This window comes from Cucurbita moschata, unplaced genomic scaffold, assembly GCF_002738365.1.
Source record: "Cucurbita moschata cultivar Rifu unplaced genomic scaffold, Cmos_1.0 Cmo_Scf00128, whole genome shotgun sequence".
NCBI lineage: Eukaryota > Viridiplantae > Streptophyta > Magnoliopsida > Cucurbitales > Cucurbitaceae > Cucurbita > Cucurbita moschata.
This window is the reverse complement of record NW_019268644.1, coordinates 46,719-65,673: the sequence shown is the minus strand read 5'-3', so window position 1 is coordinate 65,673 and position 18,955 is coordinate 46,719. Positions and strand designations below refer to the sequence as shown.

Sequence of the window (18,955 nt, the reverse complement as noted above, 5' to 3'; positions counted from 1 at the left end):
TACGCAGTGGATTTGTCAAAATCGCGATATCGGAGATGAGAAAATTGAAGAAGGAATCAGGATGAACACGTGATGGCGAACGAGCCAAAGAAATTTCCAGATCATCAGAAGGAGAACAGAGATTTAGAGCAACAACCAAAATCTATTGTGGATAAATCTGTGGAGAAGTCTCAGTTGCAGACGTTGAAATCGCTGAACGAGCGCCTTTTGAAGGAGAAAGTAGAGATTGAAAATGAAAAGAAAGCTTTTAGAAATGGAGATTGAAAGGTTAGAGAAGAAAGTAGCTGAGCTGAGTGAGAGTTCTTTGTATCTCATATTGAAGAAGGAAGGGAATGGGAAGGTAATTTCTCAGCTTGTGAAGAGAATTGAAGAAGGTGTGGAGAAAGAAAGGTCTACTGCTGATGAGTCTTGGGTTCAAAATCGGAGGTGTGCGCTAGGAAGTGAAATTCTTTACATTGAAGCGTAGCACCATGCGGATCAGGTCGAACATCCTTCGAGTCAAACTAGGCTAGACGTGGGCATGGGTCGGAAGAGTTACAACGTGTCGCATATCAATTGCAGACACGTCACTTTACAACATGCCTGACGCGTTATTCCACCGAATCATCAATATGTGTCCCTCAGGCTGTCTGACACGCGGCTTGCCTGCTGTCTAACGCGCTTCCCTCCCACAAGTTGACATGTGGCTTGCTGGAAAATTTTCTCTACTGACAGTCACAATACTAAATCTTTCCTTCAAAGTTTGTTCATTTACCACGTTCTTTTTCCTGAAAGGACTCTCAGAAATCCTCGAATTTCATCATTCATAGAAGAACATATCGAACGGCTTAGATCTAGAAGGACACTATGAAAGGTTGCCTTCAAAGTTTGTTCATTTACCACGTTCTTTTTCCTGAAAGGACTCTCAGAAATCCTCGAATTTCATCATTCATAGAAGAACATATCGAACGGCTTAGATCTAAAGAAAAATTGTGAAAGGTTGCCTTCAAAGTTTGTTCATTTACCACGTTCTTTTTCCTGAAAGGACTCTCAGAAATCCTCGAATTTCATCATTCATAGAAGAACATATTAAACGGCTTAGATCTAAAGAAAAATTGTGAAAGTCATTTACCTCCTTCTTGTTTGTGAAAGGACTCTTAGAAAACCTCAAATTTCATCCTTCATAGAAGAATCTATCACGGCTCAGATTAAAGAAAAATTGTGAAAGGTTGCCTTCAAAGTTTGTTCATTTACCACGTTCTTTTTCCTGAAAGGACTCTCAGAAATCCTCGAATTTCATCATTCATAGAAGAACATATCAAACGGCTTAGATCTAAAGAAAAATTGTGAAAGTTATTTACCTTCTTCTTGTTCGTGAAAGGACTCTCAGAAAACCTCAAATTTCATCCTTCATAGAAGAACCTATCACGGCTCAGATTAAAGAAAAATTTTGAAAGGTTACCTCTTGCATGAGAAAAATTGTGAGAGGTTACCTCGCAGGTCGCGTCAGTTTAAAGTTCGTAGTGTTGTAACACCGTATCATGAAAAAATATTATAAAGAATTAATGAGATTTGGCGAACCTACGACCTACACATTATTAACACGACAACCTAACAAACTGAGCTAATAGGGCATAGGTTTTATGCACGTTATAGATCGTTGGCTCTTAATCCAGTCAATCGAGTTTCATTTACATAACTTGATAAATAATAAACTTAAAAAAATCATTATCTTTTAAAGTTCATAGTGTTTTAACTCGTATCATGAAAAGATATTATTAAAAATTAATGAAATTCGCCCATGGTGTCAAACCTGCGACCTTCGTCGTTATTAACGCGACGCTCTAACCAACTGAGCTAATAGGCCGGTCATTTTTGGCTAACTTTGGGCGAAGTTTTAGCCCACTCTTTCTATTTTTGTAATTATGTTTGCTATTTAAAGAATTCAACTGATGAGAAGCAAATTCTCTCCATCTCTCTTTTTACTTTCCGCTATTATTTCTTCGAAGAAACTTTCTTCGGCCGTTTTTTTTTTCGTCGACGTTTTGTCAGAGTCAACCAGTGGTATTAGAGCCAAGTTGAAGCTATCGGTGGTATATCATTACAGAAGAGCCGATCTTATCAACAGTCAAGTAGAATAGCTCAAGTGGGTAGAGCAGGTCGTAGGTTTGAGTAGAAGAAAATACAAAGCACGAAAATACACACATTGTGGGGTCCATCTTGGGCAGGCTCGCTCACTCCTCCACGCCGCTGTCGTGTGCCAGCATCTCCATCACTACCACAAAGAGGTCGACGCCGTGATGACGGGCGTCGAGTTGTCGTTCGCCACCATATTACGATCTGTGCCCCAGAGATGCTGGCGTCTCTCCATCAAGCGTACCGCGCAAGGAAAACTTTAACCCGTCAACCAAAGTGGACAATGTCATATAATTACGGAGGTTCGTGATTCCTAACATTGTTACATAGTCTTAATCTAGCATCCTTACTAATAATGTTGAGTTCTTCTTAGGGGAACCCTCGATACAAAAACATAATGTAAAAAATATTTTCGAATAAAGAAGTTACATCATGCATATTCTAGTGACTCTAGGCCGCTAGAAAACTAGGGTCGTTACATATAATCTACACCTGAACTTCCTACAACCTAAATAAAAACCGTGGCAACTCGCTCGATCAAGGATTTGATTACTGCCTACAAATAGGTTACTTATTTAGTTGCATTATATATTACTTTTCCTTTTTCGGGGATCACTAATGGTTAGTTAAGGTCACAGAGGAGGGTCATCTCGAACCGTAAGTTCTATGTGTTACGAGTTGTTATCCTTAGTTTTCGAATCTCGTTCCAATTTTCATCAAATTTTTTATTTGTCAAGTCAGTTCTATGTGTTACGAGTTGTTGTCCTTATTTTTCGAATCTTGTTCCAATTTTTATCAAATTTGTCAGTTCTATGTGTTACGAGTTGTTGTCCTTATTTTTCGAATCTTGTTCCAATTTTTATCAAATTTTCTTTGTCAGTACGTGCCATGAAAAATGATTTGAAGTATTGATCTTGTTCCAATTTTTATCAAATTTTCTTTGTCAGTACGTGCCATGAAAAATGATTTGAAGTATTGAAAATTGAGTTATTATAGTTGTGCTTTGAAGTTTTTAAAATTGAGTTATTAAAGTTGTGCCTTATTTCGCTTATCTAAGCTATTCCCCGCCATTGGTGGCACCCAGTTTAACTCTTTTAAGCATACCAGAAATCAGGTAATTTAGTTATGCTCTTACCATTTCCTCTACTATCGATTCAAGTTGCAATAGGTGAGTTGACGAATATGCAATATAAGACTATATGACATATATGACTCTTGAAAGATCAGATGACTTGCTACTCGAGAATAGTTGGCGAATATCTAACAAGAAGACGAAAAAAAAAACAAAAAACAAAAACAAAAACAAAAGTTGGGATGAATTAGTTAGTTGGGTTGAGAATTAGGGTTGCCTAGTCAAATTGGTGTCAAGAGTTTAGGTTGCATCTATGTGACCTACTCTAGAATTGATTTTATATCTAGTTTATTGGTTATGCTATTGTTTTTTTTTCTTTAAATCTGTCCATTTATTTTCTTGGGGCCATTTCCATCTTGTTTGTCATATTTTGACCTTGTTCTCATTTTCTTTTTGAGCATCATATTTAGACCCTGAAGAAAAAAAAAACAAAAAAAAAAAAAGAAATTCTTATCATATTTGTTGATTATACATGGTCATTACCATTTATTTTAGACCATTTATAAAGATCAAATACACTTCAATTCACATTCTTTCTTATTCCATCTAAATCTAGAACATTTGTGTTTGATTTTTTTTTCTCATCATTTAGACTTGAAGATAAATTCTAAATTTTCTCGTATTTTATAAAAAAGGAAAGTTAGGTTGTTCTCAAATCTTCACCACCATTCTCTTTGGAATTCTTTTTTTTTCAATGTGCAATTCCATCCAAAAAAAAATATATTTGTGCCCTTCTTTCTTTGTTTATTTTTTGTTGTTATTTTGTTGTTATTTCATAATTAATTTATCTTGATTTCATTGAATAGCTTGTTATTAATTGCTTTATCCATGTATTAACCTGCCTTGATCATAATTTAGTCACTTTCACAAATAGCCTACCTTTGTGTGTAATAAACACGAGTGTCCCTGAGTATAAAATTAGTGAGTTGTGTATGTGAGAACTAAGCATATTTAACTATTTTTTGTACAATCATGAACCAAGACGAAGGAAATGGAGGGGAGATCAATGAAGCTAGGTTGAGAGAAGCACAAGTCAGAACTATTACTTATTTAAATCAAGTTGTTAGTACATCGACAAACCGGATGGAGTGAATTGAAATAGCCTTAGGTAATCTTCAAGGAAGGGAAATACTCTTGAATGAAGGAGTTGAAAATGAAGAAGATGATAATGTCACTCTTTTAGCGGGACATAGTCCTAGGGTGGGAGAGAAAGAGTCCAACAAAAACTATGAAAAACCAATTGAAATGTGGGAGGAATTGAAGACATTAATGAGAAAAATTTACAATCCGAAGCATTATTCTCGAGTACCCAAACAAAAACTCTAGATTCTGCTACAGGGATCCAAAAGTAATGAAGAATATTACACAGAAATGGAGGCCCTTATGAATAGAGCATGCATTGATAAAGACAAAGAGGATTCAATGGCTAGATTCCTCGGTGGGATGAACTAAAAACTTGCTCACCAAGTGGATAGGTAAGCGTACTTTGATATGCAAGAATTGTTACACCTTGATGTCAAAATCAAAGGACAACTAGCTTGGGAGAAGGAGAACTCCAAGAGGTATGCTATTTCTAAGTCTATTACTTACAAACCTTGGAAAAAAAAATGCAAATATTGAAAGGATAAATTCCAAGGTTAGAGCTAAGTATGAGATTGAAAAAAAGAACAAAAATGAGACATCCAAGGGTAAAGAGGAAGTGGAGGAATACAAGGAGGTCATATTGAAAGGATAAATTTTAATCTCTTTTACAAGAATTTGAGAATTTGTTCCAAGATGAAGTACCTAAAGGACTACCTCCCATTAGAGATCTTGAACATAAAATAGATTTCATTCCGGGGGCAGTCATTCCTTATAGAGCAAACCCAACTGAGACTAAAGAAATTCAGAGGCAAGTTGGGGAGCTCATAGACAAGGGCTATATACGAGAGAGTTTGAGTCCATGTTCTGTACCAGTCTTATTGATGCCAAAGAAAGATGGAACGTGGCATATGTGCGTGGATTCTTGAGCCATCAACAAAATCACTGTAAAGTATCGACATCCTATTCCCAAGCTAGACCATATGCTTGATGAATTGCATGGTTCATATCTATTTACAAAGATTGATTTGAAATCTGAATATCATTAAATTAGAAGGCATATAGGAGATGAATGGAAAAGAGCTTTCAAAACTAAGGTTGGATTGTATGAATGACTTGTTATGCCTTATGGGTTAACTAATACTCCTAGTACATTTATGCGCTTAATGAATCACGTTTTAAGAGAATATTTAAAAAAGCATGTTGTTGTACATTTTGATTATATTTTAATTTATTCAAAGACTTTGTATGAGCATGTGAAGTAAGTTTTGATTATGCTTAAGAAACATAAACTTTATGCTAATTTTAATAAGTGTAGTTTTGCCTGGAAAAAGTTAACTTTCTTGGCTTCACAGTTGGCAAGAATGGAGTAGAAGTAACTTCTTGCTCTGGAGTTGAAGGAATCCTTAATTTGAAAGATAAGAGACCGTAGATAGGAATTTGAAACTTACCCCTAATTTGAGCCCAAAACGGATTTTCTTAAATTGGGCTTGTTCTAGAGGTTATTTCTCTTCGTTGTCTTCTATGGAAACATTTCTTGGAGGTGTGATTGGGATCGTCCTTTCTTGACGTATTCTCGTGTATCCTCAGATTGGAATTTTAATTTTTCCTTTATGCTCTTCAATGGCGAATTGGATTGGGGGAACGATTTCTAGGCACTTTCAGCATTGTAAGAACAAGTTTGAAGAGAAATCGTAACGACCCTAAATTTTACCTATTTAATCTAAGGTCATCAATATATCTTGAAATGCGAAATTTACATTAAATGGGCCCTTATCATAAATGCGACTAACTGCAACGACCTAAATTTTACATATTTAATCTAAGGTTATTACTATATCTTGAAATGCAGAATTTACATTAAATGGGCCCTTATCATAGATGCGACTACACATCTTTTATTACCTTGTGAAAAACGATTACAACACTGAAACAGTTGTCTTATACTACCCTATTGTTTATTATGCGATTACAATTCAACCTATTCTAACCTATACTAATGATGCAAACCGAATTCAGCCTATACTAACCTATACTACAAAAATGGAAAACAACTACCCTATGCATGTGCCACGGTCCGGGGGTGTACGATGCCGCCGTCGATCTCACATGGGTGCCTTGCCTTTATCTGAAAAGTAAAGTAGCACAAGGCTTGAGTATTTCTAGAATACTCAGTAAGTGACCCTCCTATCTGGGTTATGCAATAATCACATGCAAAGAGATGATGGGACCTATCTTTCATTTCGTTTTCCCTACGGTGCTGTTCTAATGGGTAAATTTAGACGTGTACCATATACTCTACACACAGCCCATACGAGCGAGTATGGGCTCACCAGCTAGTTTGCACACCGCTGGGCCACTTTCCTTGTCCGGTGAGCATACTCTAGGAGCTTCTTAGGCCGGACACCCATTAGAACTAGTAATCGTCACGGCAGCGCTATGCAAGGCATAACGATTGTTGTCCTGCCATTGGATGTACGCGTTCGTACCCTCGTGATGGGATAGGGGTATCCCCCCAAATGCATGAGAACTCATAATGCATGAGGTCCCCATTACTTCTACCTTTGTCATTAACAAATATAACTGTCCTATTTCATGCTTAACATGTCATTTTCTCATTTTAAGTCTACATAACATACGTAATCCTATCGGAGTTATATTTCGAGCAATTTACCGTATTTCATGTCATACATTACATGCTGTTTACATTCAAATATTTCATACAATCATGCCATAATCATTCAAGAACATCATAAACGTCATAAGCACTACATATCACATCAGACTAAACAACATACATTCACATTCACAAGATTACGTACTTAAGCACATTAGTCTAGCATACAATTTAATGACATGTGCGAATCCATGGGCATGTGCCAACATATAACAAATAACACGTAACCTACGACGGGTGAGCCACTTACCTAGTAGGCCTTAGCCGAAGTACTCCCTAAAATATAAACGTAAGCTCCTAGCTCCTCGTAAATGTCCTACGCTTCTATTGGTGGTTGGTTCCCATTGGATCATTCGACACATTCGTTAGTATTTCACAAATATAATCAATTTCCAACTTGAATTTGTGAAATACAACCTTAAAATGATCTATTTTACCTCAAACGGGGTCGAAACTAAGTCTCCAGGAGGGTCGAAACGGTGAGAAATGGGTCGGAAATAAGTTTCTCGAGCTGAATAAGCCGCTGGAGCTGAGAAGCCACTGCCGAGCCAATTAGTCACCGGAGCCGAGGGGTGTCGTGCTGTAGACATGTCACTTGGCATAACAAGAGGACAACGCGTGTACAGCAGTCTCAGGACGAGGCGTGGGTTTTCGGGTTGATCACGAGTGATGGGCTGGCCTAGGCTGAAGGAAAACGTGTAGGTGGGCTGTTGGGCTTTTGCTCTCGAGTCGTGGCTGGTGGGTTAGGCCATAACTGGGCTTTCTGGTTTGTACTGAGGTGATTGGGCCGCGAAAGTGTCGTCAGCCGCAGTTTAGACAGAAGTGGATTGGGCTCGGTTCGAGTCACGGGAGTTCGGCTTTCTGGTCAGACTTCGTCTCCTTCGCCCGGTTACTCACCGATTTTCTGGTGACCTCTCTCTCACCTCGGTAACGTCGTTTTGACGTCCTTTTTCCCTCCTTTTTTCTCCGTTTCCAAATCTCCTTCACCCCCTAATTCTGTTTTTGGTATGTGTTTGGTTCGTAAAGGCCTAATACTCCCAGATCTGAGAGGGTTTGGAAATCCGACACTCTGTCTCCCTTGCCCGACGGTGTACAACGTGTAGGATTCGTCTAAATCTACCTCTGGTGTGTGTAAAAGTCTGTGGGATTATTGTGAGGCTCAGTACTTCAATTGAGATAATGAGAATTCATTTCGCCTCTTAAGGTGGAACTTTAGACGGTTTGCGAAAAAAGATAGCGAAAAAAATTATTCCTAGAGTCGAGACTAAAACGAATGTATAAACCATAAGCCCATGGATCCATACATCTCAATCGGAAAAGAATCAATAGAAAAAGAAAGAATCGGAATTGATCGATATATTTCTCGAAACAAACGAAAAGGAAACGATCTTAAAGTAAATTTCTTGGAACTTTAGGTGGTGTACAACGTGTAGGATTGGTCTAAATCTACCCCTAGCGTGTGTAAAAGTCTCTGGGTTACTTTCGTTGTGTAAAACGGAGGTTTTGACGTCTTTCTAGTTTTTCACTTTTTTTTCTTCTCTACAGGTATCTTCGAGGTGGCTGAAGGTTGGGTTTGGTTTCCGTGGTGACCCAGACATCGGTCGCCCTTTGTGGGTCGTGTGCGAACGAAAACTTTGGCGAACTTCCGTTTTTTTTTTTTTTTATCTAATCTGTTACAAAAATGGTGTAGAATTGCTCCCGAATTTGGAAGAAATCTGAGAGTACGAGACCCAAAATCTAAATGCTTATTGCCTACTATTGGGAGCTCGATTCTTGTTCCAAACTATTGCCTAAACTTTCAACTTTATAGGGGAAGCTTAAACCGACATTGAGAGCTTGAGAATCACTATGATTTTGAGATTGAACTTTCTAGATAATCAGTAAAAACTATCTACACCGGTCAGAGGACACAGATTTTTATCCCCTTTTTATTCATGGTTCTTATAACCAACTACTCTATTTTTCTATTAAAAACTATCGTCACCATGACATTACTACTATGCATGAAAGAATTCATTTACAACATTTCATAAACGGTGCTATGGACTTCAATGTTCATAATGAACTCATTAAAACAATATTGTTATGAACAACATAGTGGAAAATGGATAACATTAGTTTAAATAAAAATAAAACAATGCCCTCATCTAATCTAAGGATCATTAAAAATAATATGAATGCAACTACCTTAACTTTGGTTCCTTGGCCTTCAACGCAATATTGTCATCCGTAAATGGGTATCTTACCTTTACTTTAAAATAAGAATAGCATGTGGTTTGAGTACTTTAATAAATACTCAGTAAGTAATCCCATTGTTAGCGTCGGAATATGAATCACATGTAATATAGTGGGACCTATCCTTTCATAAATACATTGTGACGTGGGCTTGGGCTTTGCTTTTCAATCCGAGCAGAGTTGAATATGTTGTACTTCCTTACACACGACCTATGAATGTGTACATTAACCACCAGGTGGGTTGGTATAAGAGTATTCCATAGGTCTACCTCGTCGAGCTTGAGCACACTCACACTACCAAATACCATGAAGGAAGAAGACCCGCATAATATCATAAAGAACATAAATATTGTAAGGTATGTATCTATACTGATCATAATGGGGAAGTATCCCGATGCACCTCCCATATAAAATGCATGAGATCCCTAACATTAAAACACGACATAACGTTCCTATGAGACATACATACTTGATTCTTGTCATATTGTTCATGATTGACAATACATAGGCATAAAGTGTACTAAACATAATATAGAAGTATCTCGATGCACGTGGTATACAAAATGCATGAGGTCCCATAACATTAAAGCATGACATATATTCATTGCGCTAGTCATACCTCCCATCTATTCCTAGCATAGTGTTTCTATGAGAGATAAATACTTGATTCATTTCATATTTTTAATAATTAACCATACATAATTTTCTAATGTCTCCTAGTCATAGAGAATACGTATTAACATAGTTTACATGAAATGATACATGAAGGATCATGCACCAAATAACAGCAAACCATAACATTGTTCTATGACATAACATAATCCTACAATAGTGTATATGATATCATAGCGTAACTTTCATGCAACATATCGTATTTATACATAACATAGCATATACATAACATAGTATATGTCATACAATCATAAAACACAACATGTGCAGGGGCCACAAGTAGCGATGTCCATTCCTTGTCATCATCCCCACCATCTATTTCATTCTCCGTTTCAACGAAATCCTCTATTTATTTGTGTGGGGACCAGGGTAAGGGATTCATCGCAAGGAAGTGGCAGGGATCGGATTCTCCATGGAGAATTTTAGTGGGTTTTGAATCCAAGAGTCAGTCTCAAAGGAAAAGGCCCAGAGTGTTGAAGATGAAAGGCCAAGAATCTTTAAAGGAACAATGACTTTTTATGGGTCGGGAAACAATGGCATCCTGATGTCTGTATTTAGTTTAGAAGACCTTATACATTTGTTATTTCTATTGTAAAATGGTAAAGCTTAGAGTGAAAAAAAAATAAAAAAAGATAGAAGCAATAGAAGAATTATTTTCAAATAAACAGAGTGTTATTTGTCTCCTTCTATCATTAGTTTGTGTGAGATTTATTTCACAAATTTGTGAGTTTTCTTTAACAAATTGGTATCAAGCCAATGGCGAATGTGACAGGTCAAATGCTGCTACCGCGACTATCGAAGACAAAATATGAGAATTTGTGCATTCATATGAAAGCTCTTCTCGGTTCTCAAGATGCATGGGAGGTGGTCGAAGAAGGGTTAGAAGAACCAAAAGAGGTGCGATCAAAGGATAAGGGGCACTGTACATGTTGTTTTGAGTCATTGACGAGTCGGGCTTTGAGAAGTTTGCCAGTGCAACTACTTCAAAAGAATCGTGGGACACTTTAGGAAAAATGTTCAAAGAAATCGACCGAGTCAAGCAAGTGCGTCTCAAAACTCTTCGTGGCAAGTTGGAGAACATGAAGATGAAGGAGTCAGAAAATGTATCTGACTACATCATGCATTTACAGACTGTGGTAAACCAACTCAACCGAAATGGAGAAATGTTAGCCGAGCCGCGGGTTTGGAGAAGATTGTAAGGTCATTAACCAACAACTTTGAGAATGTTGTATGCGCAATAGAAGAGTCAAATGACCTAGCGACGTTCATAGTCGATGAGCTAGCCAGTTCTCTCGAGGCACACGAGCAACGTAAGAAGAAGAAGTAGGAAAGACTCGATCAAGCACTTCAAACCAAGGCATCAATCAAAGATGAAAAGGTACTCTACTCTCAAAATTTTGAAGGTAGAGGTTGTTGCCGTGAAAGTAGTAAAAATTGTCATGGTGATCAAGGAAACAGTCATGAAGGATACTTTAAGAAGAAGGGATAGTCGAGCAAGGCAAATTGGCGTGGAAGAGGACGCAGTCGAGGAAGAGGTGGCCGATCAACTTACTTCAACATTCAGTGCTACAAATGTCACAAATATTGTCACTAAGCGAACGATTTTGACTTCGACAAATGTTACAATTGTGGCAGAGGGGCATTTTGCAAAAGGTTCTTGAGTCGATAAAAAGGTGGGAGAAACAATCAACCTAGCCTTGGATGACGCAACAAATGAAGGTCTTCTCTTGATGGCTCAAAATGAAGATCGGAAAGCGAAAGAACACGATGTAGAAAAATACGATGGTGGTAGTTATGAGGTGGTGGAATCCGTTGGAAATGAGAGGATATACAGCGGATTTGGCAAAATCGCAATATCGGAGACGAGAAAATTGAAGAAGGAATCTGGATTGAACACGTGATCGGCGAACGAGCCAAAGAAACTTCCAGATCATAAGAAGGAGAACAAAGATTTAGAGCAACAACTAAAATCTATCGTGGATAAATCTGTGGAAAAGTCTCCGTTGTAGACGTTGAAATTGAAAAAGAAAAGAAAGCTTCTAGAAGTGGGTATTGAAAGGTTAGAGAATGGGAAGGTAATTTCTGCTGATGAATCGTGGGTACAAAACTGAAGGTGAGCGCTGGGAAGTGAAATTCTTAAAATTGAAGCGTGGCACCATGCGTGTCCCTCAGGTGTTGATTCGAACCTACAACCTACACGTTATTAGCACGAAAATCTAATAAGTCACAGGTTTTATGTACATTATAGATCGTTAGCTCCTACCCTATTCTAGTCAATTGAGTTTCGTAATGAAATTGGCCCATGCAGGTGTCAAACCTGTGACCTTCGCGTTATTAGCACGACGCTCTAACCAACTGAGCGAATAGGCCATAGGTTTTATGCATATTGTAGATCAATTGCTCCTAATTTAGTCAATCGAGTTTAGGTTACATAATTTTATGCATAATAAAATTAAAACTTCAAGTCATTATCTTTAAAGTTCGTAGTGTTGTAACCCCGTATCATGAAAAGATATTATTAAGAATTAATAAAATTTAGCCTATGTATTTATCGAACCTACAACCTTTACGTTATTAACACGACGTTCTAACCAACTAAGCTAAAAGGCCACAAGTTTTATGCTCATTGCACAACAGTAGCCTCTAAACTAGTCAATCGAGTTTAGGTTACATAATTTTATGCATAATAAATATAAAACTTTAGGTCATTATCTTTTAAAGTTTGCAGTGCTTTAACCTCGTATCATTAAAGATATCATTGAGAATTAATGAAATTGACCCGTCCAAGTGGCAAACCTGCAACCTTCGCACTTAATTAGTGCGACGTTCTAACAAACTTAGCTAATGGGCCAAAGGTTTTATGCAAATTGCAGATCCATAGCTCGTAATCAAGCCAATTAAGTTTATGTTACATAATTTTATGCATAATAAAAGTTCAAAACTTTCCAATTTTAAGACATTATCTTTAAAGTTCGTAGTGTTATAATCCCGTATCATGAAAATATATTATTAAGAGAATTAATGGTATTGTCCCATTGTAAAAGGGAGGTCCATCACTTCATTTTATAAGCCCACTTGAACTGTTTAAAGTCAGTCGAAGAATATACTTTTTTACGGCTCTTGGTCAATATTTTGGCTGATCTGGCTTGGTTTTGATACGCTCGGACCCTTTCTTCTTTCAATTTTTCATAAGCTTAAATTAGTTAAGCTAGGGGAAATTAGTGAGCCCAACAACATCACTCTAACCCACACAACTATATCGAACTCCGAGAAAACATTTTAACCTTGCCTTCTTGGTTCATATACTTGAGGGAACCCTTGTTTCTCCATGTATGTATAACTATTTGGATCAGCTCTTAATGTTCAATATATCGTCGTGTGGGCCCATTCTTACCTCTTAATAACTAGAGCTATTGCTCTCTAAAACAAATGTTAAGGAGTGTGAAGTCCTGACTTAGTAGCTCATGTATCTATTGCTCGGTCTACCTTAACCAAGTTGTCTAGGCCATAATCTAAAAAAATTCAATTAGATTCAAGGCTCAGATCTCATGTTGGAATTAATGTTGGAATAACTTAGATATAACATTCAACCTTAATTCAAACCTTCCTAATTTCTTCCCGGTGATTTAGTTTCTTCCTTTAAGTAGATCATGACTTGATTCGTCTATATGTATTACTTTATCTTTTAAGTCATAAACTCTAAATCTTGCTAAAGTATCCAATCCTTGACCACTTTGCTCATACAACCTCAAAGCTTCCTCTTACTATTTGTGCATAAACATCTCAAAAAAAAAATGTTATTTCCTCAAATTTCTTGATTGAGTGACTTAATAAAACTCTCATCTAAGAATGATATTGCATAAGCATAATAAATGTTCTTATATGTAGTAAAACTTGAGATAATTAAGAATAGTTTCATATACCCATCTTGTCATTTGATATTCATAACAAACCTTGATTCTTATAAAAGGTTTTTAGGGGTTGTTTCGTCATTTTTCTTAGAGTTCATACCTCAAACCGTTCTAATTTCCTCATGATCTTGCATACTTAGCCTTAAGGTCATAAATGGGTCTCTTAAAAAGTTTATTTAACAATTGAGGTCTTTTGGAATCTTGAAAACATTTTAGAATTCTTATAGGGGTATGTTGGTCATTTACCACCCAAATCTTGGTTAAATATGGACATATACCAATGGCCTTGTAACTTTGTATAAAATCATTGAATCATGACATATTGAAATGGCCTTCTAAGTATGTTAATAGAAGAGACACAACTCATCGAATCCAATGACCAAATTTAAAATGGAGATCAGTTGCCCACTAATCAGGGAGAATATGTCTGTCATTCTCAACTTGTTAATAAAATCTCTAATAAAAGCAACTTCTCCAATGTGAATAAGGTGGAGAATCTCAACTCCCATTTTAAGAAAAAACAACTTCTCTTGAAAATGAGACTTGATATGGTGTTAATTATAAGCAGTTTTGGAGTACTCTTTATTAACTCCAATTTGGCGTGGAAGGGTTGGAGTGAACTCAACCTTACCGGCACATTCTTTTTTGGCATATTTTTTTAGGACTTCACAATATCTTACATTTATATTAAAACAAATAATAGGAGAGAGAAGGTAAAGATCCTATGAACTGTTGAAGGTGAAGGTTGGGCAGGCCATGGAAGTCAGTATAGACAATAATAGGGCAGTTGAATGTTTTGAAAGTTTTGAATTTTAAGTTAGTACATGATCAGACATATTGGATTTCAGTCAATTTTGTTAGGTGTTTGTGTGAAGCTTGATTTTCCTTTAAAATGGTTGAATTTCATGTTTTGAATTAATTAGGTAAGTCCATGGCCTTATTTTAAAAATGTCTATCATGAATTTTTGCATTTATGTGCAGGCATGAGTTGACGTCACTAATTAGCTCAAGAAAATTAGGGGTGTTACATTTTATGTTATGATATGAATGATATATATGTTATGAATCTACGTTGTGATATGAATGATATATAATGTCTTTGAACCTTCACATATTACACCACACATATTATGTTAACATGTTCAAGTTGTGCCAATGAGACATTGATAAACCATGTATATTAACCATAGAAGATTTGTCCAATATACGTGTGTATGTCTCATAGGAATTCTATGTCATGAAAAATAAAATGGATGTATGATTTGCATCATAACTATGTATCATGATTCGAAACTATAGGATCTCATTCATTTCACATGTCACATGCATCGAGAGACTTTCTCGTTATGATTATGTACACTATGATATTATGCATGCTCCTTCCCCTTTGTGGTTTCCGGCAACGTGAGTGTTCGCAAGGCTGCCATCAGACCCATAAGGTATGTATACGAGCTCACTTAATGGGTCCATGTGCGCATGTGTGTTTCGTGTATAGAAAAGTACTACACATCAAACCTTACTCGAACTTGAAGAAGAGAATAAGGTCATGATGTGTGATGTCCACATTAGTTGGGGAGGATAACAAATCACCCTTTATAATGGTGTGGAAACCTTCCTCTAGCAGACGCGTTTTACAGCCTTGAGGGGAAGCCTGAAAGGGAAAGTCCAAAGAGGACAATATCTGCTAGCGATGGATCTCGGTCGTAACATCATTGCTTCATTTAAGGGTGTAATGCCTCTAGACCTAGATTTAGAATTTAAATCTAACTTGTAACGGTCTTGATATTATTTGAATCAACCACCAGAATTTAATTTAGAGTATTTAGAGTAGTGAATTTGAACCCAGAATTTAATTTAGAGTATTTAGAGTAGTGAATTTGAATCAACCACGAGAATTTAATTTAGAGTAGTTTTACTCTCATTTACTTTGGCGTTTTATTCCCATAGTAAATAACTAAAACAAATTTATTTTCTTGGTGGTTCTCACAAAGGTTTGTTCCACAAAAGCAATAAAGATGCGACATTTTCATCCACTAACTTAGATCATTATTTAATAAGGTTGAGAACAACCATTTTTCCATGCGTGCAAGAACTCAAATTTGTTTAGAGGATTATTAATTACTATCTGCCAACCATATGCATCTTTCATTACCCCATCGATCAGAAAGCCATGTTCCCTTTTCTTACCAGAAAACCTCGAATGAAGCATGCCCTAATTTGCTCTCAAAGTCACACCAAAACAATGTCGTTCGAAAAAAATTCTCCTTAAAGTCCCAATAGAATTGGGTTCCTGGATTGACGATATGCACGCCTAAGTCCATAGCAAATCTAAAATTTTAGGTTAGATACATCCCAACTAAGATAAATATATACATATAAATTTAAAGAAGTATACGAAAATAAAAACATTAAAATACGAAAATAAAACCATTAAAAACCTAATAAATATTATGTAAAAATTAAATAGTTTAATTTTTTGTTTTTAAAATTTCAAAACTTAAAATAAAAACTTGGATTCCACCATGAGTATGTAGATATATATATATACTCTACTAATTTAAATCTTCGTCTTTTAATTTGCAATGAGTATGAAGAAGTGGATTTGAAGGATGGTTCCAAATCACAACTTCCCACCTTGTCAATGAAATGAAGGATGTTTCCAAATCACCAATGGAAGTTGAGAATTGCATGCCCTAAAAAAGAAAGCCAGCTTTACATAATGAGCCCATATATTTTAAATTTTAATGTTCCTTATAGAAATATCTTTCAAACCAAAGACCAAAATTTTTATTGAGAATTGCATGCCTCAATTTGTTAGAGCGTGTGGGCTTTAACAACAAAGTCAGAGGTTCTGCTAAATGAATGAATCCATTCCTTAAAGTTGTGAAAACATCTTTTGAATAGAAATTTTGAATCAATTTAATAAAAGAATAGCAACTTTATAAAAGAAAACCTTTCTAAGTAAGTTGTCTAAAGTGGGATTTCAACCCACGCACTCTCACAAGGACCAAAACTTGACTCCTAACGCCTTCGAACACTTAGTCATCCTAACTATTTATTGTGAGACCTAACATTGGATGGAGAGAGGAATGAAGCATTCCTTATAAGGGTGTGGAAACCTTGATCTAAAAGAAGCGTTTTAAAACTTTTAAACTTGCGACGATACGTAACAGGCCAAAACAAACAATATTTGCTAGCAACTGGAGAGGGGAACCAAACATTTCCTATAAGGTTGTGAATATCTCTTCCTAGTAGACATATTTTAAAATCGTGAGGCTGATGGTGATACGTAATTAGCCAAATTAGACAATATCTGAAAGAGGTGGGCTTGGTTTGTAACAAATTGTATTAAAGCTAGTCATTGGGTGGTATGCCAACGAGGTTGCTGGGAACACAAGGGGATTCCCACCTCGGTTGGGGAGGGGATGAAACATTTCTTATAAGCATGTGAAAATCTCTTACTATTAGACGTATTTTAAAACCGTGAGGTTGACGACGATATGGAATGAGTCAAAGTAGATAATATCTAGGCTAATATTCATAATTTGTTGGAATAGTTTAGTTGGTTAGAGTGTATGATTGTTAACGTGTTAAGGTCAGAGGTTCATCTCTCTTTTTAGCAATGGGAATGAATCATTCCATTTTAGTATATGGAAAAATTTAATGACAAATTTAACCCTTATAGGTTCGTGATTCCTGACATTGTTACATAGTCTTAATCTGGCATTCTGAATAGTAATATTGTGTTCTTTTTAGGAGTATCTTCAATACAAAAACATAATGTAAAAAATATTTTCGCATAAAGCAGTTACATCATGCATATTCTAGTGACTCTAGGTCCCTAGAAAACTAGGGTCGTTACATATAATCTACACCTAAACTTTCTATAACCTAGAGAAAAACCAGTGGCAACTCACTCGATCAAGGATTCGATTACCGCCTACAAGTAGGTTACTTATTTAGTTGCACTATATATTACTTTTTCTTTTTTGGGGGATCACTAATGGTTAGTTAAGGTCACAGAGTAGGGTCGTCTCGAGCCGTCAATTCTATGTGTTACGAGTTGTTGTCCTTAGTTTTCGAATCTCGTTCAAATTATTATCAATTTTTTTCTTTCACGTCAGTTCTATGTGTTACGAGTAGTTGTCCTTATTTTCGAATCTCATAACAATTTTTATCAATTTTTTTCTTTGTCAGTACCATGAAAAATGATTTGAAGCCTTCAAAATTGAGTTATTATAGTTGTGCTTTGAAGTTTTTAAAATTGAGTTATTATCGTTGTGCCCTATTTAGCTTATCTAAGCTATTCCCGGCCATTGGTGCCATGCAGTTTAACTCTTCTAAGCCATTGGTGCCATGCACTTTAACTCTTCTAAGCATACCAGAAATCATGTAATTTAGTTGTGCTTTTACCATTTTCCCTACTATGATTCAAGTTGCAATAGGTGAGTTGGCTAATATGCAATATATGACTATATGACATAAATGACTCCTCAAAGATCAGATGACTTGCCATTTGAGAATAGTGGGGGAATATCTAACAAGAAGACCAAAAGAAAAAAAAAATACAAAAACAAAAGATTGGACAAATTAGTTAATTTCTTTGATTCAAGGGTTTTTGCTTCCACTAAACTTGGATGGTTGGGTTGAGGATGCTTAATCAATTTGGTATCAGAGCTTAGTTTGCATCTATGTGGCCTATTCTAGAATTGATTTTATCTCTTGTTTATTCGATTATGTTTTTCTTTTCTTCAAATCTGTCCATTTATTTCTTGCTGCCATTTCCATCCTTTTTATCATTTTTGACCTTGTTCTTATTTTATTTTTGAAGATCATATTTAGAGTTGAAAAAAAAAACAAAAAAAGAAATCCTTATCATATTTGTTCANTCCTCAAAGATCAGATGACTTGCCATTTGAGAATAGTGGGGGAATATCTAACAAGAAGACCAAAACTGACGAAAGAAAAAAAAAATACAAAAACAAAAGATTGGACAAATTAGTTAATTTCTTTGATTCAAGTGTTTTTGCTTCCACTAAACTTGGATGGTTGGGTTGAGGATGCTTAATCAATTTGGTATCAGAGCTTAGTTTGCATCTATGTGGCCTATTCTAGAATTGATTTTATCTCTTG

General features: G+C 36.2%; 1 non-coding gene across 1 annotated transcript; it reads right to left on the bottom strand.

Annotated features, from left to right (window-relative positions):
* Positions 1 to 12,207: 12,207 nt before the first annotated feature.
* Positions 12,208 to 12,281, bottom strand: TRNAI-AAU. The gene has a single exon. It is a non-coding gene; the product is annotated as a tRNA-Ile (tRNA).
* Between the last annotated feature and the right edge of the window lie 6,674 nt (positions 12,282 to 18,955).